Source organism: Pseudophryne corroboree, chromosome 4 (assembly GCF_028390025.1).
Source record: "Pseudophryne corroboree isolate aPseCor3 chromosome 4, aPseCor3.hap2, whole genome shotgun sequence".
In the NCBI taxonomy this organism is placed as follows: Eukaryota; Metazoa; Chordata; class Amphibia; order Anura; family Myobatrachidae; genus Pseudophryne; species Pseudophryne corroboree.
Window position 1 is genome coordinate 522,471,660 of NC_086447.1, and position 27,464 is coordinate 522,499,123.

Sequence of the window (27,464 nt, forward strand, 5' to 3'; positions counted from 1 at the left end):
TTATTATTCCTTTGGTGTGACTAGTTACTAATACTATTAGTAATTTGGGGAATGTGCGTAAGGCATCAGACAGATAACGCTGTGACTCAGTACGCTAGTAGCGGGTATCTGTACAGGGGGGGGAGATCCTATAGCCTAGGGCTAAGACTCCTGTCCCACGGCGCAGCGCTACTGGTTCAGGTCTCCGCTGCTCCACAAAGTTTATTTGAATCGTGTCGGTCACTATACATTATAGTGCAGACTTTACATAGGGCTGTGTTTATTTAACCGCCTTTTCTCCTTTCGTTTGTCTCACCTGGGATAGTCCAAGAACTCCCTCTTAGGTGTGAAGTATGCGGTGGAGCCATCTGCATAGCCCTCCACGCACCCGCGGGACACTCCTGTTTGAACAGCTCAGATTATACAGGTAATGTCGCTGTTAACCAGAGACCTTGTACGTCATTTCACCTCTCCAGGTTTCTAAAGGAACCTTGCTAACCTTCCATGTGACCATACTAATGATGTCTGTTTTCTATGGAGTCTAAACCAGTGTCTCAGAATATCCAGGTGCATTATACAGCAGTTCGTCTGATACTGCAGGTGAAAGAGGTGGACACGTCAAGTCCCTCAGGGGTCGACGCCGATGACGAAATGACAGCGACTGGTCCAGTTTCGGATGAGCTGGGCGGGCTCCGGTAGGCGACCGGCAGACACCCGAATACACAATTTCAGGTATCAAACAATGTTTGTTTTCCTATCCTTTCCCCGCAGACGGCAGGGAAGGGTATCAGAACCTCTCCAGGGTATACCCCTCGATGTATCGCTGGTCCAACAAGCTGCCGTTTTCCTGAGGAAACCTGGCTCAGGGATCCATCGAAGACATATATACGGCAGCAGGGTTCTACCTGGTCCGGAGCAGGTAGGTTATGGAACAATTGTCCTCTAGGTTACAGGATGTTTCGCATCAGGATCAATGGAGACTTTGGTACAGGTCAGAATCACGATTCTGCGTTATGTTTCTTTGGAGATCTCCACGTCTGCAGGCTCGGAACCTGCATTTTCGCTTGGGCTGTCCTAACCCGACGACCTCTGGGGCTGCGACAGTGACAGGTGAACATGAAAACCTACGGGGCAGATGGTTCAGGGAAGGAACTTTCTGCAGGATTTCTTGAACCATTGGAGGTAAGTCCACTTTGCTTTCTCCTACTACTGCTCCAGCTCCAAGACAGACCTTTACCGGTTTTTCCTTTAGATTTTTCCGTGCCCTTTCAAGCTTTCGACTCCACACGGGAGATATCTCAGTAGCCAGGGGATCTCAGGGTAAAAAGGCTGAAGCAGAGGTTCAACATCCTCGGTCCAGTCTGATTTTAGGTCATCCTATACACCCACTACAGGTCAGACTTTCCTACCACCTGGAGGGTCCCAGGGTAGGCGCAGGTCGGTGGGAGAAGGCTTGGGCGGTTACAGACTAGATTTGGGGTACAACCGTCTCAGGAGTCACTCGGCATGGATCGGCCGATTTACGATGACAAGAGAGTCATACTGCAGGCGGCGCTCCATATGCTTCTAACCGCAGAGGGTGTTGATCCCTGTTTCTCTAACGTCCTAGTGGATGCTGGGGACTCCGTCAGGACCATGGGGAATAGCGGCTCCGCAGGAGACAGGGCACAAAAGCAAGCTTTTAGGATCACATGGTGTGTACTGGCTCCTCCCCCTATGACCCTCCTCCAAGCCTCAGTTAGGTTTTTGTGCCCGGCCGAGAAGGGTGCAATCTAGGTGGCTCTCTTAAAGAGTTGCTTAGAAAAAGTTTTTAGGTTCTTTATTTTCAGTGAGTCCTGCTGGCAACAGGCTCACTGCATCGAGGGACTTAGGGGAGAGATTTTCAACTCACCTGCGTGCAGGATGGATTGGATTCTTAGGCTACTGGACATAGCTCCAGAGGGAGTCGGAACACAGGGCTCGCCCTGGGGTTCGTCCCGGAGCCGCGCCGCCGACCCCCCTTGCAGATGCTGAAGATGAAGAGGTCCGGAACCAGGCGGCAGAAGACTCTCAGTCTTCATCAGGTAGCGCACAGCACTGCAGCTGTGCGCCATTGTTGTCAGCACACTTCACACAGCGGTCACGGAGGGTGCAGGGCGCTGGGGGGGGGCGCCCTGGGCAGCAATGTATAATACCTGTATGGCGAAAAATACATCACATATAGCCCTTGAGGCTATATGGATGTATTTAACCCCTGCCAGATATCTAAAACTCCGGAGAAGAAGCCCGCCGAAAAGGGGGCGGGGCCTATTCTCCTCAGCACACCGCGCCATTTTCCCTCACAGAAAGGCTGGTGGGAAGGCTCCCATGATCTCCCCTGCACTGCACTACAGAAACAGGGTTAAAACAGAGAGGGGGGGCACTGATTTGGCGATATGTATATATATTAAAATGCTATAAAAGGAACACTTATATAAAGGTTGTCCCTGGATAATTATAGCGTTTTGGTGTGTGCTGGCAAACTCTCCCTCTGTCTCCCCAAAGGGCTAGTGGGTCCTGTCCTCTATCAGAGCATTCCCTATGTGTGTGCTGTATGTCGGTACGTGTGTGTCGACATGTATGAGGAAAATATTGGTGAGGAGGCGGAGCAAATTGCCTGTAATGGTGATGTCACTCTCTAGGGAGTCGACACCGGAATGGATGGCTTATTTATGGAAATTACGTGACAATGTCAACACGCTGCAAGCCGGTTGACGACATGAGAGGGCCGGCGAACAAATTAGTATCTGTCCAGGCGTCTCAAACACCGTCAGGGGCTGTAAAATGCCCATTTACCTCAGTCGGTCGACACAGACCCAGACACGGACACTGATTTCAGTGTCGACGGTGAAGAAACAAACGTATTTTCTTTTAGGGCCACACGTTAAGGGCAATGAAGGAGGTGTTACATATTTCTGATACTCCAAGTACCACAAAAAAGGGTATTATGTGTGAGGTGAAAAAACTTCCTGTAGTTTTTCCTGAATCAGATAAATTAAATGAAGTGTGTGATGATGCGTGGGTTTCCCCCGATAGAAAATTATTGGCGGTATACCCTTTCCCGCCAGAAGTTAAGGCGCGGTGGGAAACACCCCTCAGGGTGGATAAGGCGCTCACACGCTTATCAGAACAAGTGGCGGTACCATCTACGGATAGGGCCGTACTTAAGGAGCCAGCTGATAGGAGGCTGAAAAATATCCTAAAAAGTATACACACACATGCTGGTGTTATACTGCGACCAGCGATCGCCTCAGCCTGGATGTGCAGAGCTGAGGTGGCTTGGTCGGATTCCCTGACTAAAAATATTGATACCTTTGACAGGGACAGTATTTTATTGACTATAGAGCATTTAAAGGATGCATTTCTATATATGCGAGATGCGCAGAGGGATATTTGCACTCTGGCATCAAGAGTAAATGCGATGTCCATATCTGCAAGAAGATGTTTATGGACACGACAGTGGTCAGGTGATGCAGATTCCAAACGGCACAAAGATGTATTGCCGTATAAAGGGGAGGAGTTATTTGGGGTCGGTCCATGGGACCTGGTGGCCAGGGCAACTGCTGGAAAATCCACAGTTTTTTACCCTAAGTCACATCTCTGCAGAAAAAGACACCGTCTTTTCAGCCTCAGTCCTTTCGTCCCTATAAGAGTCATATCTGCCCAGGGATAGAGGAAAGGGAAGAAGACTGCAGCAGGCAGCCCATTCCCAGGAACAGAAGCCCTCCACCGCTTCTACCAAGTTCTCAGCATGACGCTGGGACCGTACAGGACCCCTGGATCCTACAAGTAGTATCCAAGGGGTACAGATTGGAATGTCGAGAGGTTTCCCCCCTCGCAGGTTCCTGTAGTCTGCTGTACCAATGTCTCCCTCCGACAGGGAGGCAGTATTGAAAACAATTCACAAGCTGTATTCCCAGCAGGTGATAATAAAATTACCCCTCCGACAACAAGGAAAGGGGTATTACTCCACACTATATGGTGGTACTGAAGGCTAGGTGAGACCTATTCTAAATCTGAAAAATTTGAACACTTGCAAGGGTTCAAATCCAGATGGAGTCACTCAGAGCAGTGATAGCAAAGAACAAGGGGACTATATGGTGTCCCGGGACATCAGGGATGCTTACCTCCATGTCCCAAAATTTGCCTTTTCTCACCAAGGGTACCTCAGGTTCGTGGTACAGAACTGTCACTATCAGTTTCAAGACGATGCCGTTGGATTGTCCAAGGCACCCCGGGTCCTTACCAAGGTAATGACCGAAAGGAGGATTCGTCTTCAAAGAAAATGGACGACCTCCTGATAAGAACAAGGTCCAGAGAACAGTTGGAGGTCGGAGTAGCACTATCTCAAGTAGTTCTACGACAGCACGGGTGGATTCTAAATATTCCAAAACCGCAGTTGTTCCGACGACACGTCTGCTGGTCCTAGGGATGATTCTGGACACAGTCCAGGAAAAGGTGTTTCTCCCAGAGGAGAAAGCCAGGGAGTTATCCGAGCTAATCGGGATCCTCCTAAAACCAGGAAAAGTGTCAGTGCATCATTGCACAAGAGTCCTGGTAAAAATGGTGGCTTATTACGAAGCGCTTCCATTCGGCAGATTTCACGCAAGAACTCTTCAGTGGGATCTGCTGGACAAATGGTCCTGATCGCATCTTCAGATGCATCAGCGGATAACCCTATATCAAAGGACAAGGGTGTCTCTCCTGTGGTGATTACAGAGTGCTCATCTTCTAGAGGGCCGCAGATTCGGCATTCAGGATTGGATGCTGGTGACCACGGAGGCCAGCCTGAGAGGCTGGGGAGCAGTCACACAAGGAGTGTGATCAAGTCTGGAGAATTCTCTCCACATAAATATACTGGAGCTAAGAGCAAATTTATAATGCTCTAAGCTTAGCAAGACCTCTGCTTCAAGGTCAGCCGGTATTGATCCAGTGGGATAACATCACGGCAGTCGCCCACGTAAACAGAAAGGGCGGCACAAGAAGCAGGAGGGCAGTGGCAAAACTGCAAGGATTTTTCGCTAGGCGGAAAATCATGTGATAGCACTGTCAGCAGTGTTCATTCCGGGAGTGGACGACTGGGAAGCAGACTTCCTCAGCAGGCACGACCTCCACCCGGGGGAGTGGGAACTTCATCGGGAAGTTTTCCGCATGATTGTGAACCGTTGGGAAAGACCAAAGGTGGACATGATGGCGTCCCGCCCGAACAAAAAATGGGACAGGTATTGCGCCAGGTCACGAGACCTTCAGGCGATAGCTGTGGACGTCCTGGTAACACCGTTGGTGTAACAGTCGGTGTATGTGTTCCCTCCTCTGCTTCTCATAACCAAGGTATTGAGAATTATAAGACATAGAGGAGTAAGAACTATACTCGTGGCTCCGGATTGGCCAAGAGGGACTTGGTAACCGGAACTTCAAGAGATGCTCACAGAGGACTAATGGCCTCGGGAGCTAAGAAGGGATTTGCTTTCAGCAAGTACCATGTCTGTTCCAAGAGGAACCGTGGCATCGGCCTTTAAGAAAGGACCTGCTCCAGCAGGGACCTTGTCTGTTCCAAGACTTACCGCGACTGCGTTTGACGGCATGGCGGTTTGAACGCCGGATCCTAAGGGAAAAGGCATTCCGGAAGAGGTCATACCTACCCTGGTCAAAGCCAGGAAGGAGGTGACCGCACAACGTTATCACCACATGTGGTAAAAATATGTTGCGTGGGTGAGGCCAGGAAGGCCCCACGAAAAAATTTCAACTAGGTCGATTTCTGCACTTCCTGCAAACAGGAGTGTCTATGAGCCTCAAATTGGGGTCCATTAAGGTTCAAGTTTCGGCCCTATAGATTTTCTTCCAGAAAGAATTGGCTTCAGTTCCTGAAGTCCAGACGTTTGTCAAGGGAGTATTGCATATACAGCCCTTGTGTGCCTCCAGTGGCACCGTGGGATCTCAACGTAGTGTTGGGATTCCTCAAATCATATTGGTTTGACCCACTCAAATCTGTGGATTTGAAATATCTCACATGAAAAGTGACCATGCTGTTGGCTCTGGCCTCGGCCAGGCGATTGTCAAAATTGGCGGCTTTGTCTTACAAAAGCCCATATTTGATTTTCCATTCGGACAGGGCAGAACTGCGGACTCGTCCCCAGTTTCTTCCTAAGGTGGTGTCAGCGTTTCACCTGAAACAACCTATTGTGGTGCCTGCGGCTACTAGGGACTTGGAGGACTCCAAGTTGCTAGACGTTGTCAGGGCCCTGAAAAAAAAAAAAAATATATATATATATATATATATATATATATATATATATATATATATATATATATATATATATATATATATATATATATATATATATAATTCCAGGACGGCTGGAGTCAGAAAGTCTGACTTGCTGTTTATATTGTAGGCACCCAAAAAACTGGGTGCTCCTGCTTCTAAGCAGACTATTGCTCGTTGGATTTGAAGTACAATTCAGCTTGCACATTCTGTGGCAGGCCTGCCACAGCCAAAATCTGTAAATGCCCATTCCACAAGGAAGGGGGCTCATCTTGGGCGGCTGCCCGAGGGGTCTCGGCTTTACAACTTTGCCGAGCAGCTACTTGGTCAGGGGCAAACACGTTTGCAAAATTCTACAAATTTGATACCCTGGCTGAGGAGGACCTGGAGTTCTCTCATTCGGTGCTGCAGAGTCATCCGCACTCTCCCGCCCGTTTGGGAGCTTTGGTATAATCCCCATGGTCCTGACGGAGTCCCCAGCATCCACTAGGACGTTAGAGAAAATAAGATTTTACTTACCGATAAATCTATTTCTCATAGTCCGTAGTGGATGCTGGGCGCCCATCCCAAGTGCGGATTGTCTGCATTACTTGTACATAGTTATTGTTACAAAAAATCGGGTTATTATTGTTGTGAGCCATCTTTTTTAGAGGCTACTTCATTGTTATCATACTGTTAACTGGGTTCAAATCACAAGTTGTACGGTGTGATTGGTGTGGCTGGTATGAGTCTTACCCGGGATTCAAGATCCTTCCTTATTGTGTACGCTCGTCCGGGCACAGTACCTAACTGAGGCTTGGAGGAGGGTCATAGGGGGAGGAGCCAGTACACACCATGTGATCCTAAAAGCTTGCTTTTGTGCCCCGTCTCCTGCGGAGCCGCTATTCCCCATGGTCCTGACGGAGTCCCCAGCATCCACTACGGACTATGAGAAATAGATTTATCGGTAAGTAAAATCTTATTTTTTGAATCGGGACAGTTCTCAGGCCTTTGTTTTCTTTTCACGTTCCGAAGCCAGTTGGCTCGGCCAGGCCTATTCTGGCCTTAGAATCCTTTCAGTCGGTGATTGCTAGTTTGAACAAGACAGGGAGTTTTACGTGTCCCTTGTCTTCAGAGATGCCTGTTTACTGATTTCGGTTGGTTTTCCTCATCGGGCTTTTCTCAGATTCGCATTACAGGATTCTCATTTTCACTGTCAGTCCTTTCCTTTCGTTCTCTCTTCCGATCCCACAGGGTTCAGGAAGTTCGCAGAATAACTCTTTTTCAAAGGCAGGAGGTGACGTTGGTTCCCTAATGGGACAATCTACTGCTACTATCCCACTCTGTACATTAGGGGATTCTGAATGTCTGGAGGATCCAGAAGCTTCTGGTTCGACACAGATCCAATTTATGCTCCTCATAGACGTTTTCTCAACACAGTCAGGCTGCGACGTAATGAGTGGTCGCCTACACTCCCCTCTGAGCGGAGGACAACAATCTTCTTTCCACCAGGTCAAACTCCCGGATGAGGGAACATTCCCCGGAGTTTTGTCAGCTGGTCCGCTGTAGGCGGAGATTTCGGATCGACCTCAGGGCGTTCGGACTGACTCTTTAACCCTTTACTACTCTCGGACGTGAGCTCTGGCGGCAATAGCCGAGGATGCCCTCAGGGTTCCTGGGAGTTTCGGGTTATTCTATCCTGCCTCCTTTTCTATTTCTACCTCACGGTCGATAACACAGGAGGGGAATATGCGTACTAGTCCTCTCGGTGGCTCTGGTTGGGCCTAGCATGATTTGAAGATACAGCTACACCTGTTGTCAGTAGAGGAGCCTTGGCTCCTACCTTGACGGGGCTGTCTACTTCAACAGGGTCCTTTTCTTTGTTCATCTTACGCTGGTTTCGTTTGACCGTGTGACTGTTCACGAGACCTCAGAAGGGAAGAGTTCCCTAGTTCGGTTAGGCCTACTGGGCCCCGATTTCAGAAGTCTGTTACCTCTTCTCGCTTTTGCCACTTTTGGAAAACTTTAATGGACATAATAAGGAAAAAAGGGGTTTTCCCCTTCTTTCAGTTACCATTCAGCCGCCATCCTTAGTTTCTCTGGGAGGTTTTGCTCGGCTGTGCTTCAAACCACATTGACCTGAATTTTAGGTCTCTTCCTTTTTTTTCGGTTTTCTTCCAAAAGAGATTGACCTAGCGGCCGTAAATTCGTGCTCTTTTTCAGGGAGCACTCTATTGACAACTCCCCCGGCCGTAACTTCGTGCTCTTTTTCAGGGAGCACTCTATTGACATCTCCCCCGGCTGAGCTTCGGCCTCAGCGGTCGTCCCTTCCAGTGGGGATGTCCGTTTTTCATATAAATCTGACACTAGTGTCTTTCAGTCCTCTTTGAATGTTGTCAGGGCTCGCCGACTCTCTCTACAGAGATCTTAGGCTATTTGACAAAGTGTTTTTCCTCTTTGTTCTGTACGAGGCTCCCGTACTAAATAGCAGGGGTCCCAGCATAGGCTGGGCTATTGGATACATCTGACCATCAGACAGTCTTCTTGGCGGTTGCTCGAGAGCCTCCGTTTTCCATTTCAGCGCACTTTACGCGCGTTGTGGGACCTTTGTGGGCAGCTGCCCGTGGGGTCTCCACGAATACTTTGTCGGGCGGCGACTGGGTCGGACCGACATTCGTTTTGTCAAATTCTACAAGTTTGACACTTTTGCGGCCTCTGCATCACAGTTTGGCCGAGCGGTTTTACAGGACTCTCAGTGCTCTCCCACCCGTTTTGGGAGCTCTGGGACGTCCCCATTGTAACTACGCTCCAGTGGCCCCTAGTGGATGAAGGAGAAATCAGGATTTTGGTACTTACCGATAAATCCCTTTCTCCGATTCCACAGGGGCCACTGGACGCCCGCCCAGCGCTGTTCCTCCTTGTTTTTTGCTTAACGGTTTGCAGATCACCATATGACTGCTTGTTGAGTTCAGGCTAGCCTGGTTTTTGTCAGGTTCTGTTCCAGGTTTGGTTTGGGTTATCCTGGTTTACAGGGCGTCATTAACCTCCTCTACCTTAAGGTTTGTTTATTCCAGCTCTCCTCGGGCACAGTTTTATGTAGACTGGCTTGGAGGGGAGATAGTAGGGGAGGAGCTAGCCACAGTGTTAGAATTTTAAAGTGCCAGCTCCCAATTACTGCCTACTATTTCCCCATTGTAACTACGCTACAGTGGCCCCTGTGGAATCGGAGAAAGGGATTTATCGGTAAGTACCAAAATCCTGATTTTCACTCTGCAGTGGACAGAGACGCTGACTGACAGGGATGCGCAGCTCCTCCGGTGTGATTCCAGATTACCTCAGCGGTACCAGGGGGTTATAGCGGGAGGGGGGGAGCGACTGTTAGTGTACTAAGTCCTCTATCAGGGTACTTAGTCTGCGGCCCGGCTAAGCTTGGCATTAGCGATAAGGGCGCAGTGGGGGCTGGCTTCAAATAAGCGTCTCCCTGAAGGTCTCTTTGTGGGTTAATTGTGCTTAACCTTTTCCTGTATGTGTGCTGTCACATTGTCAGGCAAAGAGTGTGTTTCTTGTACAGCGGAGTGTTCCTCTTCACCAGGGGGCTCACTACTGGGTACTCAGGTCAGTGCACCTTCCCAGAATAGCGGGGCTGAACTGGAATGGGTCAGTTACATTAAGGGAATGATCTCAAATATTTCTACAAAACTATCCCGCAATGAGAAAGAGATGCAATACTTAAGACAGACTGTGGATGAGTTCATGAATAGAGACTCGGTCCACAAACCAGCGTCTCAATCCCCTCCCATTTGTCCGCAAAAACGATCTCTGGCCCATATCCTGCAGTCCGACTCTGACTGGTCAGATATGGAGGAGGGTAAGTTGGATTTGGAGGGGAGGGGGGGGTGCTACTTTGTCGCAGGGAATAGAGGGTTTTATAGAGACTATCAGAGATGTTCTGCAAATTCCTGATAGTGTCAGAGGAGTGTGAGGTGTCTTATCTTAATGTAAAAAAGAAATCCTCAGTCACTTTTCCTGCGTCAAAGGAATTGAATACACTGTTTAAAGAACCGTGGGTTAATCCTGATAAGAAATTTCAAATCCCTAAAAGGTTACTCTCATCTTTTACTTTTCCTCTGGAGGATAGGAAAAAATGGGAAAATCCACCGATAGTGGACGCATCAGTCTCTAGGCTGTCAAGAAAAATTGTATTGCCTGTCCCTGGTGCAGCCTCCCTAAAAGACAGGGCTGATCATAAAATTGAGACTATACTCAAATCATTGTACACAGCTGCTGGGGTGGCCCAGAGACTCACTATTGCATGTGCGTGGATCACAAAAGCCATTGCTGAATGGTCAGGTAACCTAATTATAAACAATATATACAATTTCCTAGCGCTTGTAAATTCAATCGTTCCACTCGTTTTTTAGAATATGATTATAGCTGCTCCCAAAGTAGGTACTGCTGGAATACCAAACAAGAATTAGCATAAAAAAAGGGGGGATATAATGATATCAGGAAGCGCTATAATCAAATATCATTTAATTTATTTAAAAATAGTACTATACAATACATATATCAAAAATGTAGACATATAACTATTAAAATAAATATCTCAACTGTGTCTGTATGATTATATTCGTCCGTTCATTGGTGGTACATACCATTCATATTGTTTTTAGGGAGTCTTGGTATATTATGCTCTTATACGGAGATAAGTGCAATAAGAGCATAATATACCAAGACTCCCTAAAAACAATATGAATGGTATGTACCACCAATGAACGGACGAATATAATCATACAGACACAGTTGAGATATTTATTTTAATAGTTATATGTCTACATTTTTGATATATGTATTGTATAGTACTATTTTTAAATAAATTAAATGATATTTGATTATAGCGCTTCCTGATATCATTATATCCCCCCTTTTTTTAGGTAACCTAATTGAGGGGTTAGATTCCTTGTCTAGGGGGGATGTTTTACTCCTGCAGCATATACAGGACTCTGCGAACTTTATGGTGGAAGCCATAAAAGAGATTGAAATTATACAAGAAATACAAGGATAGTGGACCACTGCGCTCACAGCGGCTGCAGTTTTGTAGAACCCTGGTGTCACTCAACACCATATATCCTGAACATTAGCTAAAAAAATGGTAACTATCAAACTGCGCACAGCTTATGGAAGTGAATATGTCAGTCTATGATGTTGATCAGAAGGTTATGGACCAATGTTCCTCTATTCTTCTATCTTTCCTTCCAATCTTTTTCTTTTCTTACTTCCGAAGAGTCCCCTTCAAATTTATCGAATGTCCCTCAAAAACAAGGAAATAACAATATTGTGTAGCAGTTCCTGGATTTGAGTGATTCTCTGAGTAATCTGGTTCGATAAGATGGCTCGTACCGTACTCACGTCTGAACGGTGGGATTCACACACATAAAGGTTTCTTTTTGGGAAAGTTTTCTCCTGACTAGATTTGGTCGTGTTCTCTCAAATCCTCGTCAAGTGGTGTCCCAACATAAAAAATACCGAGGAGAAAAGATATCCTAATTAATGGATACCCCACGGTATAATATATTCAGTCAGTCACACTGTCGACCGGAGAGATGGACTCGCGTACCGTACTCACACTCAGTGTATTCAATATACCCATAAAGGTATCTTTTAACTGTAATTCATACTCCAACAGATAAAATAAAAAGACGTAGATGGGCAGGCGTACCCCACTTACAATCTTCTATGATGTTGTCTTGCCCGTAGCGGTTTCTTTTTCCACTTTCTTCCCAGGAAGTGGAACTCCACTATCGGCTCCCAATCTCGGTATAATGGAAATATATATCGAAAAATGGAAGTTTAATAAAAAGGAGTTTTATTGAATTCAAACAATAAAAGTATCAGCAATGGGGCAGAAAAAAACTCTAATAGGCCGACAAGAAGATGTTGATAACCATTCAAAAAAAGGTGAAATAGATCCGGATTACCTCACCTCAAAGGATGGTAGTCTGGAAGGTCTACAGGTGATGTCTGTCCCTCACACCAACGCGTTTCGACCAGAGGGTCTTTTTCAAGGTGTGTTAAGAGGGAGATTGTAGTTCTATTTATACCCCATGATTTCTGACAGGCGGCTGATAGAGCAGGCGGCAGAGGAGGGATGGCGATGTCCCGGCGGATAGCTGGAGCAGTCAGGCTGAATGACTCACAGTCAGTCATAAAAGAGATTGGTTTGCTTAATGCACGCACCACCGCTGTGGCTGTGTCAGCACGCAGGGGCTTGTGGCTACGCCAGTGGACTGCTGATGCGGACTCCAGGAAAGGCGTGGAAGGCCTACCATTCACAGGAAAGCCCTTGTTTGGAATGAACTAGACAAATGGATCTCCTAAGCTACTGCGGGTAAGTCTACGTATCTTCCTTCCGCAGCTGCCCCAGCCAGGAAAGTATATTCAGTTTCAAATTTACAGTTCTTTTGGACAGCCAAGTTTAAGGGAAAATCCAAAGGTGCTTCTACAGCCTCCAGAGGCGCAAGAGGTAAACCACGCAAACCAGCAACTGCAGGTGTTCAGGAACAGAGCTCAGGCTCTGCTTCCTCAAAGTCTTCAGCATGACGGTGGGAGCCCGACTACAATTCTTCAGTCACATCTGGTCAAGTTCATGCCGGGATCCCTAGGTAATAGATCTCATTTCCCAGGGCTACAGACTGGAGTTCTAAGAGCTCCCACCTCACAGATTCTTCACATCAGGCTTACCAGCTTCACAAGAGGCAAGTATAACTTTACAGCAGGCCATCCAAAAACTGGTACAGACAAAAGTCATTGTTCCAGTTCCACCTCATCTATACAACAAGGGGTATTATTCCAACTTGTTTATAGTACCGAAACCGGACGGTTCGGTACGACCAATTCTGAACCTCAAGTCCTTGAACCTGTTCTTAAGAGTGTTCAAGTTCAAGATGGAGTCTCTGAGAGCAGTGATCTCAGGTCTGGAGGAAGGGGAATTGCTAATGTCTCTGAATATCAAGGATGCGTACCTTCACATTCCGATCTGGCCACCTCATCAGGCTTATCTACGGTTTGCATTACAGGACTGTCGCTACCAGTTCCAGGCTCTGCCATTTGGTCTCTCCATGGCACCGAGGGTGTTAACCAAAGTGATGGCAGAGATGATGTTTATTCTCCGCAAGCAGGGAGTGAACATAAATTCCGTACCGGGACGATCTTCTGGTAAAGGCGCCGTCCAGGGAGAGGTTGCTGGACAGCATTGGCCTCTCAACCAAACTTCTCCAGGATCACAGGTGGATTCTGAACCTTTCCGAAATCTCACCTAGAGCCAACACGGAGGCTCCCATTCCTGGGAATGATACTGGACACGGAGTCACAGAAACTGTTCCTTCTGTTTGAAAAGGCATTGGTAATCCAGTCGATGGTTCGGGATGTCCTGGCACCAACCTGGCTATCGGTGCATCTATGCATTCGTCTTCTGGAGAAAATGGTGGCCTCTTACGAGGCGCTTCAATACGGAAGGTTTCACGCAAGACACTTCCAGCTTGATCTGTTGGACAAGTGGTTCGAATTGCATCTTCACATGCACCAGAGGATTCGTCTGTCGCCAAAAGCCAGGATCTCCCTTCCTTCTGTGGTGACTACAGACCTCTCACCTCATCAAGGTTCGGAATTCAGGACTGGATCCTGTTAACCACGGATACAAGCCTCCGAGGTTGGGGAGCAGTCACCCAGGGGGTGCAAGGAAGATGGTCAAGTCAGGAAGTCATCCTTCCAATCAACATTCTGGAACTCAGGGCCATATACCACACCCTTCTGCAGGACTCTTATCTTCAGGATCGGGCCAATCCAGTCCAGTCGGACAATGTGACGGCAGTGACGTACATAAACAGATCGGAACGAAAAGCAGAGCAGCAATGTCAGGGGTGTCAAGAATTCTCTGGGCAGAAAAAAAACGCTGTAGCGTTGTCAGTGATCTTCATTCCGGGAGTAGACAACTAGGAAGCAGACTTCCTCAGCAGACACGACCTGCACCAGAGGGAGTGGGGCCTTCACCCAGAAGTGTTCAGGTGCTTGACACGTTGGTGGGGATATCCCCAAATCGTCATGATGGCCTCTCGTCTCAACAAGAAGCTCAAGAGGTATTGTTCCAGGGCGAGAGACCCACAGGCAGTGGCGGTAGACACTCTGACGACTCCATGGGTCTATCAGAGGGTGTATGTGTTTCCTCCACTTCCTCTGATCCCAAGAATTCTCAAAAGAATAAAAAGGGAAAAGGTTCAAGCAATACTCATTGCTTTGGACTGGCCAAGAAGGGCCTGATACGCGGACCTTCTAGAGATGCTCCTCAACGATCCGTGGCCTCTACCTCTTCGCGAGGATCTTCTGCAACAGGGTCCATTCATCTATCAGGACTTACCGCGGCTACGTTTGACGACATGGAAGTTGAACAACTGATTCTAGCCAGAAGAGGGATCCCTAATAACGTTATCCCGACTCTGATCCAAGCCAGGAAGGGGGTAACTTCTAAACATTACCTCCGTATTTGGAAGAAATACGTCTCTTGGTGTGAGAGCAGAACTTATTCTGCGGTGGAATTTCACCTGGGGCATTTCCTGCTTTTTCTGCAGGCAGGTGTGTATGTGGGCCTATGTCTGGGCTCCATAAAAGTACAGATTTCGGCCTTGTCCATTTTGTTTCAGAAACAATTGGCTTCTCTCCCTGAGGTCCAGACATTTTTGAAAGGTGTTCTGCGCATCCAAACTCCCTTTGTGCCTCCCACGGCACCTTGGGATTTCAATTTGGTGCTGCAGTTCCTCCAATCGGACTGGTTTGAACAATTACAGGAGGTGGATGTAAAACATCTTACGTGGAAGACAGTCACACTATTGGCCTTGGCTTCTGCAAGACGTGTGTCGGAGCTGGGGACTTTGTGTTACAAGAGCCCCTATTTGATTTTTCATGAGGACAGAGCTGAACTCAGAACTCGTCAGCGATTTATTCCGAAAGTGGTGTCTGCATTTCAAATCAACCAACCTATTGTGTTTCCGGTTATCACAGACACTTCCACGATTTCAGAGTTGTGAGGCCTTTTCAAGGTATACATAAAGAGGACAGCTGTTCGTTTTATATGATCCCATTGATTGGGATGATGATCCCAATATGATTGGGTGTTCTGCTTCAAAGCAGACAATTGCACGCTGGATCAGGCTCACTATCCAGCATGCTTATTCCTAGCAGGCTTGCCGGTTCCAAAATGTGTACAGGCCCACTCTTCTAGGTCGGTGGGTTCTTCCGGGCGGCTGCCCGGGGTGTCTCGGCTTTACAGCTTTGCCGAGCAGTTTTTGGTCAGGTTCGAACACATTTGCTAAGTTTCACAAGTTCGATACTTTGGCCTCTGAGGACCTTCAGTTTCGTCAATCAGTTCTGCAGGAAACTCGGCACTCTCCCATCCGGTTTGGGAGCTTTGGTACATCCCCATGGTACTAAATGGAACCAGAGTATCCTCTAGGACGTAAGAGAAAATATGATTTTCTCATATGTCCTAGAGGATGCTAAGGTCCATTTCTTGACCATGGGGTATAGACAGTTCCGCAGGAACTATGGGCACTCTAAGATTTTTCAAAGGGTGTGAACTGGCTCCTCCCTCTATGCCCCTCCTCCAGACCTCAATTTTAGAAATGTGCCCAGGCAGATTGGATGCACTCCGGGGGAGCGCTACTGAGTTTCTCTGAAAAGACTTATGTTAGGTTTTTTGTTTTCAGGGAGAACTGCTGGCAACAGTCTCCCTGCTTCATGGGACTGAGTGGGCAGAAGTAGGAACCAACTTCCTAAAGAGTTTCATGGCTCTGCTTCTGGCTGACTGGACACCATTAGCTCCTGAAGGGTACTGAACGCTAGCCGTCTCTAGATGCTCACTCCCACAGCGCGCCGTCACCCCCCTCACAGAGCCAGAAGTCAGAAGACAGGTGAGTGTTGGAAGATGAATCTTCAATCAAGATAGTGACAGTACAGCCGGCTGGCGGGAGCGCAGCGCGCCATTGCTGCCCACATATACACAGAGCACTGCGGGGGGGGGCAGGCACCCTGGCCAGCAAATAACCTTGTAAACTGGCTAAAAGGGGGCATAAGATGCCACGGCACAGCCCTACCCCCGCCAGTATAAATATTAGGTGAAAAGTCTCTGAGGGGAAACGTGCCATTGCGGGGGCGGAGCTTCCTCCTCAGTCAGCCAGCACACTGCTCAGCGCCATTTTCTCTCCTCCGCTGCAGAGACAACGCTGGTCCTCCTCCACTACTGAATATAAGTATCAGGGTGCAAAACAAGGAGGGGCATAGTGAATTTGGTGTTTTACAGGGTGTATTTACACTATAAAAAAGCGCTTGTGTCAGTGGGCATTTTGTGTTCACAGACATTGTGTGCTGGGGTTGTGAACTGGCTGCTCCTAACTGTCCTTATAACAGATTTTACTGTGGGTCTGTCCCCTATAAGTCCCAGTCTGTGTGTGGTATGTGTGTGCACGACAGTGAGATGTCTGAGGCAGGGAGTTCTTCCCCTGAGGAAGCCATTTTAGGGACACAGAGTTGTAATGTGGTGGCGCTGCCGGCACACCAAGAGCCTGCATGGGTGAAAGAAATACGTGATAGTGTGCATCATATCAATAGCAGATTAGATAAGTCTGAATCTCATGCAGAATGCTGGAGAAAATCTGTGGAAGATGTGATTTTTCAAGGTTCTGAATTCCAACCGCAGGCGACACCCCGCTGGGTCACATAAAAGGCCGTTTGCAAATATTGTAAATACTGATACCGACACAGACTCTGATTCCTGTGTCGACGATAGTGACTCGAGGGAAATAGATCATAAATTGGCGAAAAATATACAATACAGGTTGAGTCTCCCTTATCCAAAATGCTCAGGACCAGAGGCATTTTGGATATGGGATTTTTCCGTATTTTGGAATAATTGCATACCATAATGAGATATCATGGTGATGGGACCTAAATCTAAGCACAGAATGCATTTATGTTTCATATACACCTTATACACACAGCCTGAAGGTCATTTTAGCCAATATTTTTTATAACTTTGTGCATTAAACAAAGTGTGTGTACATTCACACATTTCATTTATGTTTCATATACACCTTATACACACAGCCTGAAGGTCATTTAATACAATATTTTTAATAACTTTGTGTATTAAACAAAGTTTGTGTATATTGAGCCATCAAAAAACAAAGGTTTCACTATCTCACTCAAAAAAGTCTGTATTTCGGAATATTCCGTATTTCGGAATATTTGGATATGGGATACTCAACCTGTATATGATTGTGGCTATAAGGGAAGTTTTGGAAGTTACAGAAGCTCCTCCTGTACCTCAGGAGAAGGCCTATTTCTATAAAGAAAGGAAATCTAAGGTTGTTTTCCCTCCTTCCCACGAGCTAAATGCTCTCTTTGAAGGGGTGGGGGTGAATCCTGAAAATAAATTTCGCGTTCCCAAAAGGATTCAGATGGCTTATCCTTTTCCGTTAGAGGACAGGAAAAAATGGGAGTCACCCCCGGTGTTAGACAGTGCCCTGTCTAGATTGACAAAGAAGGGGATTCTCCCGGCACCTGGGATGGCTTCGCTAAAGGAGCCGGCAGACCGCAAAATGGAGACTACATTAAAATCCATTTATGTTGCCAATGGTTCACTGCTCAGGCCCACAATTGCTTGCGCGTGGGTGATTCGTGCGATTGAAAAATGGTCAGACAACTAGTCATCAGAAATTGACACGATTGATGAAGATGAGATACTCCTAAAGTTAGGTAATATCAAAAACGCGGCCGCATACATGTTAGAAGCGAAGAAGGATATTGGACTCTTGGGTTCAACAGCCGCTACCATGGCAGTATCGGCGGGCGTTATGGATTCGCCAGTGGAACGCGGATGCGGATTCCAAAAAGAATATGTAGGCTCTCCGATATAAAGGTGAGGCCTTATTTGGTGATGGGTTGGATGCGTTAGTCTCGGCGGCTACCGCAGGTAAGTCGACATTTTTGCCGTATACTCCTGCACTGGCAAAAAAGACGCATCCCTCTCACATGCAGTCCTTTCGGCCCAACAAATACAAAAAGGCCAAAGGTTCCCCCTTCTTTGCAGGTAGGGGAAGGGGAAAAGGAAAGAAGTCTGCAGCGTCTCCAGGATCCCAGGAGCAGAAGTCAACCCCTACTTCTGCCAAATCTACAGCATGACGCTGGGGCTCCCTTGCGGGAGGCCGCTCGGGTGGTCGCACGTCTGAAACTGTTCAGTCAAGGTTGGATTCAATCTGGCCTGGACCCATGGGTTTTACAAATAGTATCCCAGGGGTACAAGCTGGAGTTTCAAGACGTCCCCCACGTGCCAATTTTTCAAATCGACCTTGCCAGCTTCTCTTCCAAAAAGAGAGGCAGTAACAACAGCAATTCAAAAGTTATGTCAGGATCAGGTCATAATCCTGGTACCCTTGTCGCAACAAGAAGGGTTTTATTCAAGCCTCTTTGTAGTTCCAAAGCCGGACGGCTCGGTCAGACCAATTTCTCTAACGTCCTAGTGGATGCTGGGAACTCCGTAAGGACCATGGGGAGTAGCGGGCTCCGAAGGAGGCTGGGCACTCTAGAAAGATCTTAGACTACCTGGTGTGCACTGGCTCCTCCCACTATGACCCTCCTCCAAGCCTCAGTTAGATTTCGTGCCCGGCCGAGGTTGGATGCACACTAGGGGCTCTCCTGAGCTCTTAGAAAGTAATAGTCTTAGATTTTTTTATTTTCAGTGAGACCTGCTGGCAACAGGCTCACTGCAGCGAGGGACTAAGGGGAGAAGAAGCGAACTCGCCTGCTTGCAGCCGGATTGGGCTTCTTAGGCTACTGGACACCATTAGCTCCAGAGGGATCGACCGCAGGCCCAGCCTTGATGTTCGGTCCCGGAGCCGCGCCGCCGTCCCCCTTACAGAGCCAGAAGCAAGAAGATGGTCCGGAAAATCGGCGGCATGAAGACTCTGTCTTCACCAAGGTAGCGCACAGCACTGCAGCTGTGCGCCATTGCTCCTCTCACACACTTCACACTTCGGTCACTGAGGGTGCAGGGCGCTGGGGGGGGCGCCCTGAGGCAGCAATAAAAACACCTTGGCTGGCTAAAATACCTCAATATATGGCCCCAGGGGCTATATATGAGGTAAATACCCCTGCCAGAATTCCATAAAAAACGGGAGAATAGGCCGCGAAAAAGGGGCGGAGCCTATCTCCTCAGCACACTGGCGCCATTTTCCCTCACAGCTCCGCTGGAAGGAAGCTCCCTAGCTCTCCCCTGCAGTCTACAAAGGGTTAATAAAGAGAGGGGGGGCACTAAATTTAGGCGCAGTATACATTATATATAAAAACAGCAGCTATAGGGGACATAACTCAGTTAGTCCCTGCACTATATAGCGCTCTGGTGTGTGCTGGCATACTCTCACTCTGTCCCCCCAAAGGGCTTTTGTGGGTCCTGTCCTCGTTTAGAGCATTCCCTGTGTGTCTGCGGTGTGTCGGTACGGCTGTGTCGACATGTTGAATGAGGAGGCTTATATGGTGACGGAACAGAGGCCGATATATGTGATGTCGCCGACACCAGAGTGGATAGATAGGTAAAAGGTATTAACCGACAGTGTCAACTCCTTACATAAAAGGGTGGATGACGTAACAGCTGTGGTACAGCCGGCTTCGCAGCCCGCGCCTGCCCAGGCGTCTCAAAGGCCATCAGGGGCTCAAAAACGCCCGCTCTCTCAGATGGCAGACACAGATGTCGACACGGAGTCTGACTCCAGTGTCGACAAGGTGGAGACATATACACAATCCACTAGGAACATCCGTGACTTGATCCCGGCAATAAAAAATGTGTTATACATTTCTGACTTTAACCCAAGCACCTCTATAAATGGGTTTTAGGTTTGGGGAGAAAAAACAGGCAGTGTTTTGTTCCCCCATCAGATGAATAAATGAAGTGTGTGAAAAGCGTGGGTTCCCCCGTTAAGAAACTGGTAATTTATAAAAAGTTACTGATGGCGTACCCTTTCCCGCCAGGAGGATAAGTTACGCTGGGAGATATCCCCTAGGGTGGATAAGGAGCTCACACGTTTGTCAAAAAAGGTGGCACTGCCGTCTTAGGATACGGCCACTTTAATAGGTACCTGTTGATAAAAAACAGGAGGCTATCCTGAAGTCTGTATTTACACACTCAGGTACTAGACTGAGACCTGCAGATAGTGCTGCTGCAGCGTGGTCGATGACCCTGTCAAACAGGGATACTAGTTGGCAAACATAAAAACATATTAAAGACGTTGTCTTATATATGGGGGATGCACAGAGGGATATTTTGCCGGCTGGCATCCAAAATAAATGTAATGTCCATTCTGTCAGGAGGGTTTTAGAGACCTGTCACTGGACAGGTGATGCTGACTTAAAAAGCGCATAGAGAGCCTTATAAGGGTGAGGAATTATTTGGGGATGGTCTCTGGGACCTCGTATCCACAGCAACTGCTGGGAAGAAATAATTTTACCTCAGGTTTCCTCACAGACAAAGGTACAGTCCTTTCGGCTTCAGAAAAGCAAGCGGGTCAAATGGCGCTTCCTTTCTGTACAGAGACAAGGGTAGAGGGAAAAAGCTGCACCAGTCAGCCTGTTCCCAGAATCAAGATTCTTCCCCCGCCTCCTGTGAGTACACACCATGACGCGGGTGCTCCACAGGTGTAGCCAGGTACGGTGGGGGGCCATCTCAAAAATTTCAGCAATTAGTGGGCTCGCTCACAGGTGGATCCCTGTTTCTTTCAAGTAGTATTTCAGGGGTACAAGCTGGAATTCGAGATGTCTCCCCCCAGCCGTTTCCTAAAATATGCCTTGCTGACAACTCCCTCAGGCAGGGAGGCTGTGCTAGAGGCAATTAATAAGCGGTATTCCCAGCAGGTAATACTCAAGGTGCCCCTACTTCAACAAGGACGGGGTTACTATTCCACACGGGTTGGGGTACCGAAACCGCATGGTTCGGTGTGACCCATTTTATATTTAAAATCCTTGAACATAAAAAAAAATTCAAGTTCAAGATGGAATCGCTCAGGGCGGTTATTGCAAGCCTGGACGAGGGGGATTACATGGTATCCCGGGACATCAAGGATGCTTACCTGCATGTCCCCATTTACCATCCTCGCCAGGAGTACCTCAGATTTGTGGTACAGGATTACCATTACCAAGTCCAGACACTGCCGTTTGGACTGTACATGGCACCGAGGGTGTTTTATCAAGGTAATGGCCGAAATGATGATACTCCTTCGAAAAAAGGGAGTTGTAATTATCCCGTACTTGGACAATCTCGTTATAAGGGCGAGGTCCAAGGAGCAGTTGGTAGTCGGGGTAGCACTATTTTGGAAAGTGCTACAACAGCATAGTTGGATTCTAAACAGTCCAAAGTCACAGCTGGTTCCTATGACACGTCTACTGTTCCTGGGGATGGTTCTAGACATAAACCAGAAATAGTGTTTCTCCCGGAGGAAAAAGCCAAGGAGTTGTCATCTCTAGTCAGAGACCTCCTGAAACCAAAATAGGTAGCGGTGCATCATTGCACGCGAGTCCTGGGAAAAATGGTAGCTTCCTACGAAGCAATCCCATTAGGCAGGTTCCATACAAGAACTTTTCAGAGGGACCTGTTGGACAAGTGGTCCGGATCGCATCTTCCGATGCATAGGCTGATAACCCTGTCTCCAAGGACCAGGGTATCTCTACTGTGGTGGCTGCAGAGTGCCCATCTTCAAGAGGGCCGCAGGTTCGGCATACAGGACTAGGTCCTAGTGACCATGGATTCCAGCCTTTGAGGCTGGGGGGCAGTCACACAGGGAAGAAACTTCCAGGGACTTTGGTCAAGTCAGGTTATTTCCCTACACATAAATATTCTGGATCTGAGGGCCATTTACAATGCCCTGAGGCCAGCAAGGCCTCTGTTTCAAAACCAGCCGGTACTGATCCAATCAGACAACATCACGGCAGTCGCCCATGTAAACCAACAGGGCGGCACAAGAAGCAGGATGGCGATGGCAGAAGCCACAAGGATTCTCCGATAGGCGGAAAATCATGTGTTAGCACTGTCAGCAGTGTTCATTCCCGGAGTGGACAACTGGGAAGCAGATCTTCTCAACAGACACGACCTCCACCCGGGAGAATGGGGACTTCCTCCAGAAGTCTTCCAATAGGATTGTACACCATTGGGAAAGGCCACAGGTGGACATGATGGCGTCCCGCCTCAACAAAAAGCTATAAAAGATATTGCACCAGGTCAAGGGACCCTCAGGCGATAGCTATGGACGCTCTGGTAACACCGTGGGTGTACCAGTCGGTTTATGTGTTCTCCCCTCTGCCTCTCATACCAAAGGTACTGAGAATAATAAGAAGGCGAGGAGTAAGAACGATACTCGTGGATGGCCAAGAAGAGCTTGGTACCCAGAACTTCAAGAATTTATATCAGAGGACCCATGGCCTCTGCCACTCAGACAGGACCTGCGGCAGCAGGGGCCCGGTCTGTTCCAAGACTTACCGCGGCTGCGTTTGACGGCATGGCGGTTGAACGCCGGATCCTGAAGGAAAAGGGCATTCCGGAGGAAGTCATTCCTACGCTTACTAAAGCCAGGAAAGAGGTTACAGCAACTCATTATCACCGCATATGGCGAAAATATGTTGCAATGTGTGAGGCCGAAAGGGCCCCAACAGAGGAATTTCAACTAGGTCGATTTCTGCATTTCCTGCAAGCAGGAGTTAATATGGGCCTAAAACTAGGCTCCATTAAAGTACAGATCTCGGCTCTGTCGATTTTCTTTCAAAAAGAACTAGCTTCAGTACCTGAAGTTCAGATATTTATAAAAGGAGTGCTGCATAGTCAGCCCCCGTTTGTGCCTCCTGTGGCACCTTGGGATCTCAACGTGGTGTTGAGTTTTCTTAAAATCACATTGGTTTGTACCACTAAAAACCGTGGATCTGAAATATCTCACGTGGAAGGTGGTTATGTTATTGGCCTTGGCTTCTGCCAGGCGAGTATCAGAATTGGCGGCTTTGTCTTGTAAAAGCCCTTATTTGATTTTCCATATGGATAGGGCAGAATTGAGGACTCGTCCCCAGTTTCTCCCAAAGGTGGTGTCAGCGTTTCACCTGAACCAGCCTATTGTGGTGCCTGCGGCTACTAGGGACTTGGAGGACTCCAAGTTGCTAGACGTTGTCAGGGCACTGAAAATATGTTTCCAGAACGGCTAGAGTCAGAAAATCTGACTCGCTGTTTATCCTATATGCACCTAACAAGCTGGGTGCTCCTGCTTCTAAGCAGACTATTGCTCGTTGGATTTGTAGTACAATTCAGCTTGCACATACTGTGGCAGGCCTGCCACAGCCAAAATCTGTCAATGCCCATTCCACAAGGAAGGTGGGCTCATCTTGGGCGGCTGCCCGAGGGGTCTCGGCTTTACAACTTTGCCGAGCAGCTACTTGGTCAGGGGCAAACACGTTTGCAAAATTCTATAAATTTGATACCCTGGCTGAGGAAGACCTGGAGTTCTCTCATTCGGTGCTGCAGAGTCATCCGCACTCTCCCGCCCGTTTGGGAGCTTTGGTATAATCCCCATGGTCCTTACGGAGTTCCCAGCATCCACTAGGACGTTAGAGAAAATAAGAATTTACTCACCGGTAATTCTATTTCTCGTAGTCCGTAGTGGATGCTGGGCGCCCATCCCAAGTGCGGTTTATCTGCATTACTTGTACATAGTTATTGTTAACTAAATCGGGTTATTGTTGAGCCATCTGTTGAGAGGCTCTATTGTTTCATACTGTTAACTGTGTTTCATATCACGAGTTGTACGGTGTGATTGGTGTGGCTGGTATGAGTCTTACCCGGGATTCAAAATCCTTCCTTATTGTGTACGCTCGTCCGGGCACAGTACCTAACTGAGGCTTGGAGGAGGGTCATAGTGGGAGGAGCCAGTGCACACCAGGTAGTCTAATATCTTTCTAGAGTGCCCAGCCTCCTTCGGAGCCCGCTACTCCCCATGGTCCTTACGGAGTTCCCAGCATCCACTACGGACTACGAGAAATAAAATTACCGGTGAGTAAATTCTTATTTTTAAACCTAAAAAATCTGAATCTCTACTTGAAAAGGTTCAAGTTCAAAATGGAAGCACTGAGGGCAGTGATTTCCAGTCTGGAGGAGGGGGACTTCATGGTGTCGGTAGACATAAAGGATGCTTACCTGCATGTTCCCATTTATCCTCCTCACCAGGCTTATCTGAGATTCGCGGTTCAGGACTGCCATTACCAGTTCCAGACGTTGCCTTTTGGTCTCTCCACGGCGCCGAGGATATTCACCAAGGTGATGGCGGAGATGATGGTCCTCCTTCGTCAAAAAGGAGTCAATATAATTCCTTATCTGGACGATCTCCTGATCAAGGCGAGATCAGGGAGCAGTTGCTGCAGAACATCACACTCCCTGTCCATACTAATAAATTTTCCAAATTCTCAGTTGGATTCGACGACGAGATTGTCCTTTCTCGGGATGATACTGGACACAGAAGTTCAGAGAGTATTTCTTCCTGTGGAAAAGGCTCTGGAGATCAAGAGTATGGTCAAACAGATACTGAAACCAACAAGTGTGTCGATCCATCAGTGCATTCGGTTGTTTGGAAAGATGGTGGCTGCCTACGAGGCCATACAGTTTGGCAGATTTCATGCCAGAGTATTCCAATGGGACCTGTTGGACAAGTGGTCCGGATCCCACCTACACATGCACAGGAAGATAATCCTGTTGTCAAAAGCCAGGATTTCGCTCCTGTGGTGCCTGCACAGTTCTCACCTACTAGAGGGACGCAGATTCGGGATTGGGTCCTGATAACCACTGATGCAAGTCTCCGAGGCTGGGAGCTGTCACTCGAGGGGAAAGCTTCCAAGGAAACTGGTCAAGTCAGGAAGCCTGCCTTCACATAAACGTTCTGGAGTTGAGAGCCATTTACAATGGCCATCTACAAGCTGTGCATCTTCTTCAAGATCATCCCGTGCAGATCCAGTCGGACAATGTAACAGCAGTCGCGTACATAAACTGGCAAGGTGGAACGAAAAGCAGAGCAGCAATGGCAGAGGTGTCAAGAATTCTCCTCTGGGCAGAAAGACATGTCAGAGCACTGTCAGCAATTTTCATTCCGGGAGTGGACAACTGGGAAGCAGACTTCCTCAGCAGACACAATCTCCATCCAGGAGAGTGGGGCCTCCACCAAGAAGTCTTCGCAGAGGTGACATCTCTGGGGCGTTCCTCAAGTAGACATGATGGCATCTCGTATCCACAAGTAGCTTCAGAGATATTGTTCCAGGTCGAGAGACCCTCAAGCAATAGCAGTGGATGCACTGGTGGCCCAGTGGATATTCCGGTCAGTGTATGTCTTCCCTCCGCTTCCGCTGATCCCAAAAGTTCTCAAGATAATAAGAACAAGAGTTTGAGCAATCTTCATTGCCCCAGACTGGCCAAGGAGGGCTTGGCACCCAGATCTTCAGGAGTTGCTCATAGAAGATCCTCGACTTCTTCCTCCTTGCAAGGACCTGCTACAGTAGGGGCCGTGCGTGTATCAAGACTTACCGCGGCTTCGTTTGACGGCATGGCTGTTGAGTGCTGGATCCTAGCCCAAAAGGGTATTCCCAAGGAAGTCATTGCACTCTTGTTCAGGCCAGGAAAGGAGTTACGTCTAAACATTACCACCGTATTTGGAGAAAATATATATCTTGGTGTGAATCCAAGAAGGCTCCTACGGAAGAGTTTGAGTTGGGACGTTTTCTCCATTTTCTTCAGGCTGGTGTGGATGCGGGCCTTAGATTTGGGGTCAATCAAGGTCCAGATTTCGGCCTTATCGGTTTTCTTTCAAAAACAACTGGCTTCTCTTCCAGAAGTTCAGACCTTTGTGAAAGGGGTTTTGCACATCCAGTCTCCATTGGCACCATGGGACCTTAATGTGATGTTGCAGTTCCTTCAATCGAGTTGGTTTGAACCTCTACAGGAGATAGTTTGAAGTTTCTCACTTGGAAAGTGTTGATGCTTTTAGCCTTGGCATCAGCAAGGTGGGTGTCTGAGTTGGGGGCCTTGTCTCACAAGAGCCCTTACCTGATCTTCCATGAAGATAGGGCGGAGTTGAGAACTCGCCAACATTTTCTTCCGAAGGTGGTTTAATCTTTCCACATAAACCAACCTATTGTGGTGCCAGTGGCTACTGACACGTTCACGGAGTCAAAGTCTTTAGATGTGGTTAGGGCTTTGAAGATTTATGTTGCTAGAACAGCTCGGATACGGAAAACAGAGGCTCTGTTTGTCGTGTATGCTCCCAAGAAGATTGGGTGTCCTGCTTCCAAGCAGACCATTGCGCGCTGGATCAGAGGTACGATTCAGCACGCTCATTCTTCGGGTGGGTTGCCCTTGCCGAAGTCTGTGAAGGCCCATTCTACTAGGAAGGTGGGCTCGTCCTGGACGGCTGCCCGGGGGTCTCGGCATTACAACTTTGCGAGCTGCTACTTGGTCAGGGTCAAACACTTTTGCTAAATTTTATAAGTTTGACACTTTTTGGCCTCTGAGGACCTCAAGTTTGGTCAATCGGTGCTGCAGGGTCATCCGCACTCTTCCGCCCGTACTGGAGCTTTGGTATAAACCCCATGGTCATGAAATGGATCCCAGCATCCTCTAGGACGTATGAGAAAACAGGATTTTAATACCTACCGGTAAATCCTTTTCTCCTAGTCCGTAGAGGATGCTGGGCGCCCGACCCAGTGCGTACTTTTCCTGCAGTTTTGTTCAGTTAGTTACACAAGTTGTTTCACTTGTTTTCAGCATGTTGCTGTAAATGGTTCGTGCCTGCTGGCGTGTCATGTTGAATGCCATGTGCGGCATGGTTGAGGTGTGAGCTGGTATGAATCTCACCATTAGTTTAAAAGTAAATCCTTTCCTCGAAATGTCCGTCTCCCTGGGCACAGTTCCTATAACTGAGGTCTGGAGGAGGGGCATAGAGGGAGGAGCCAGTTCACACCCTTTGAAAAGTCTTAAAGTGCCCATGGCTCCGGCGGAACCATCTATACCCCATGGTCATGAAATGGACCCCAGCATCCTCTACGGACTAGGAGAAAAGGATTTACCAGTAGGTATTAAAATCCTGTTTTAATTACCTACCGGTAAATCCTT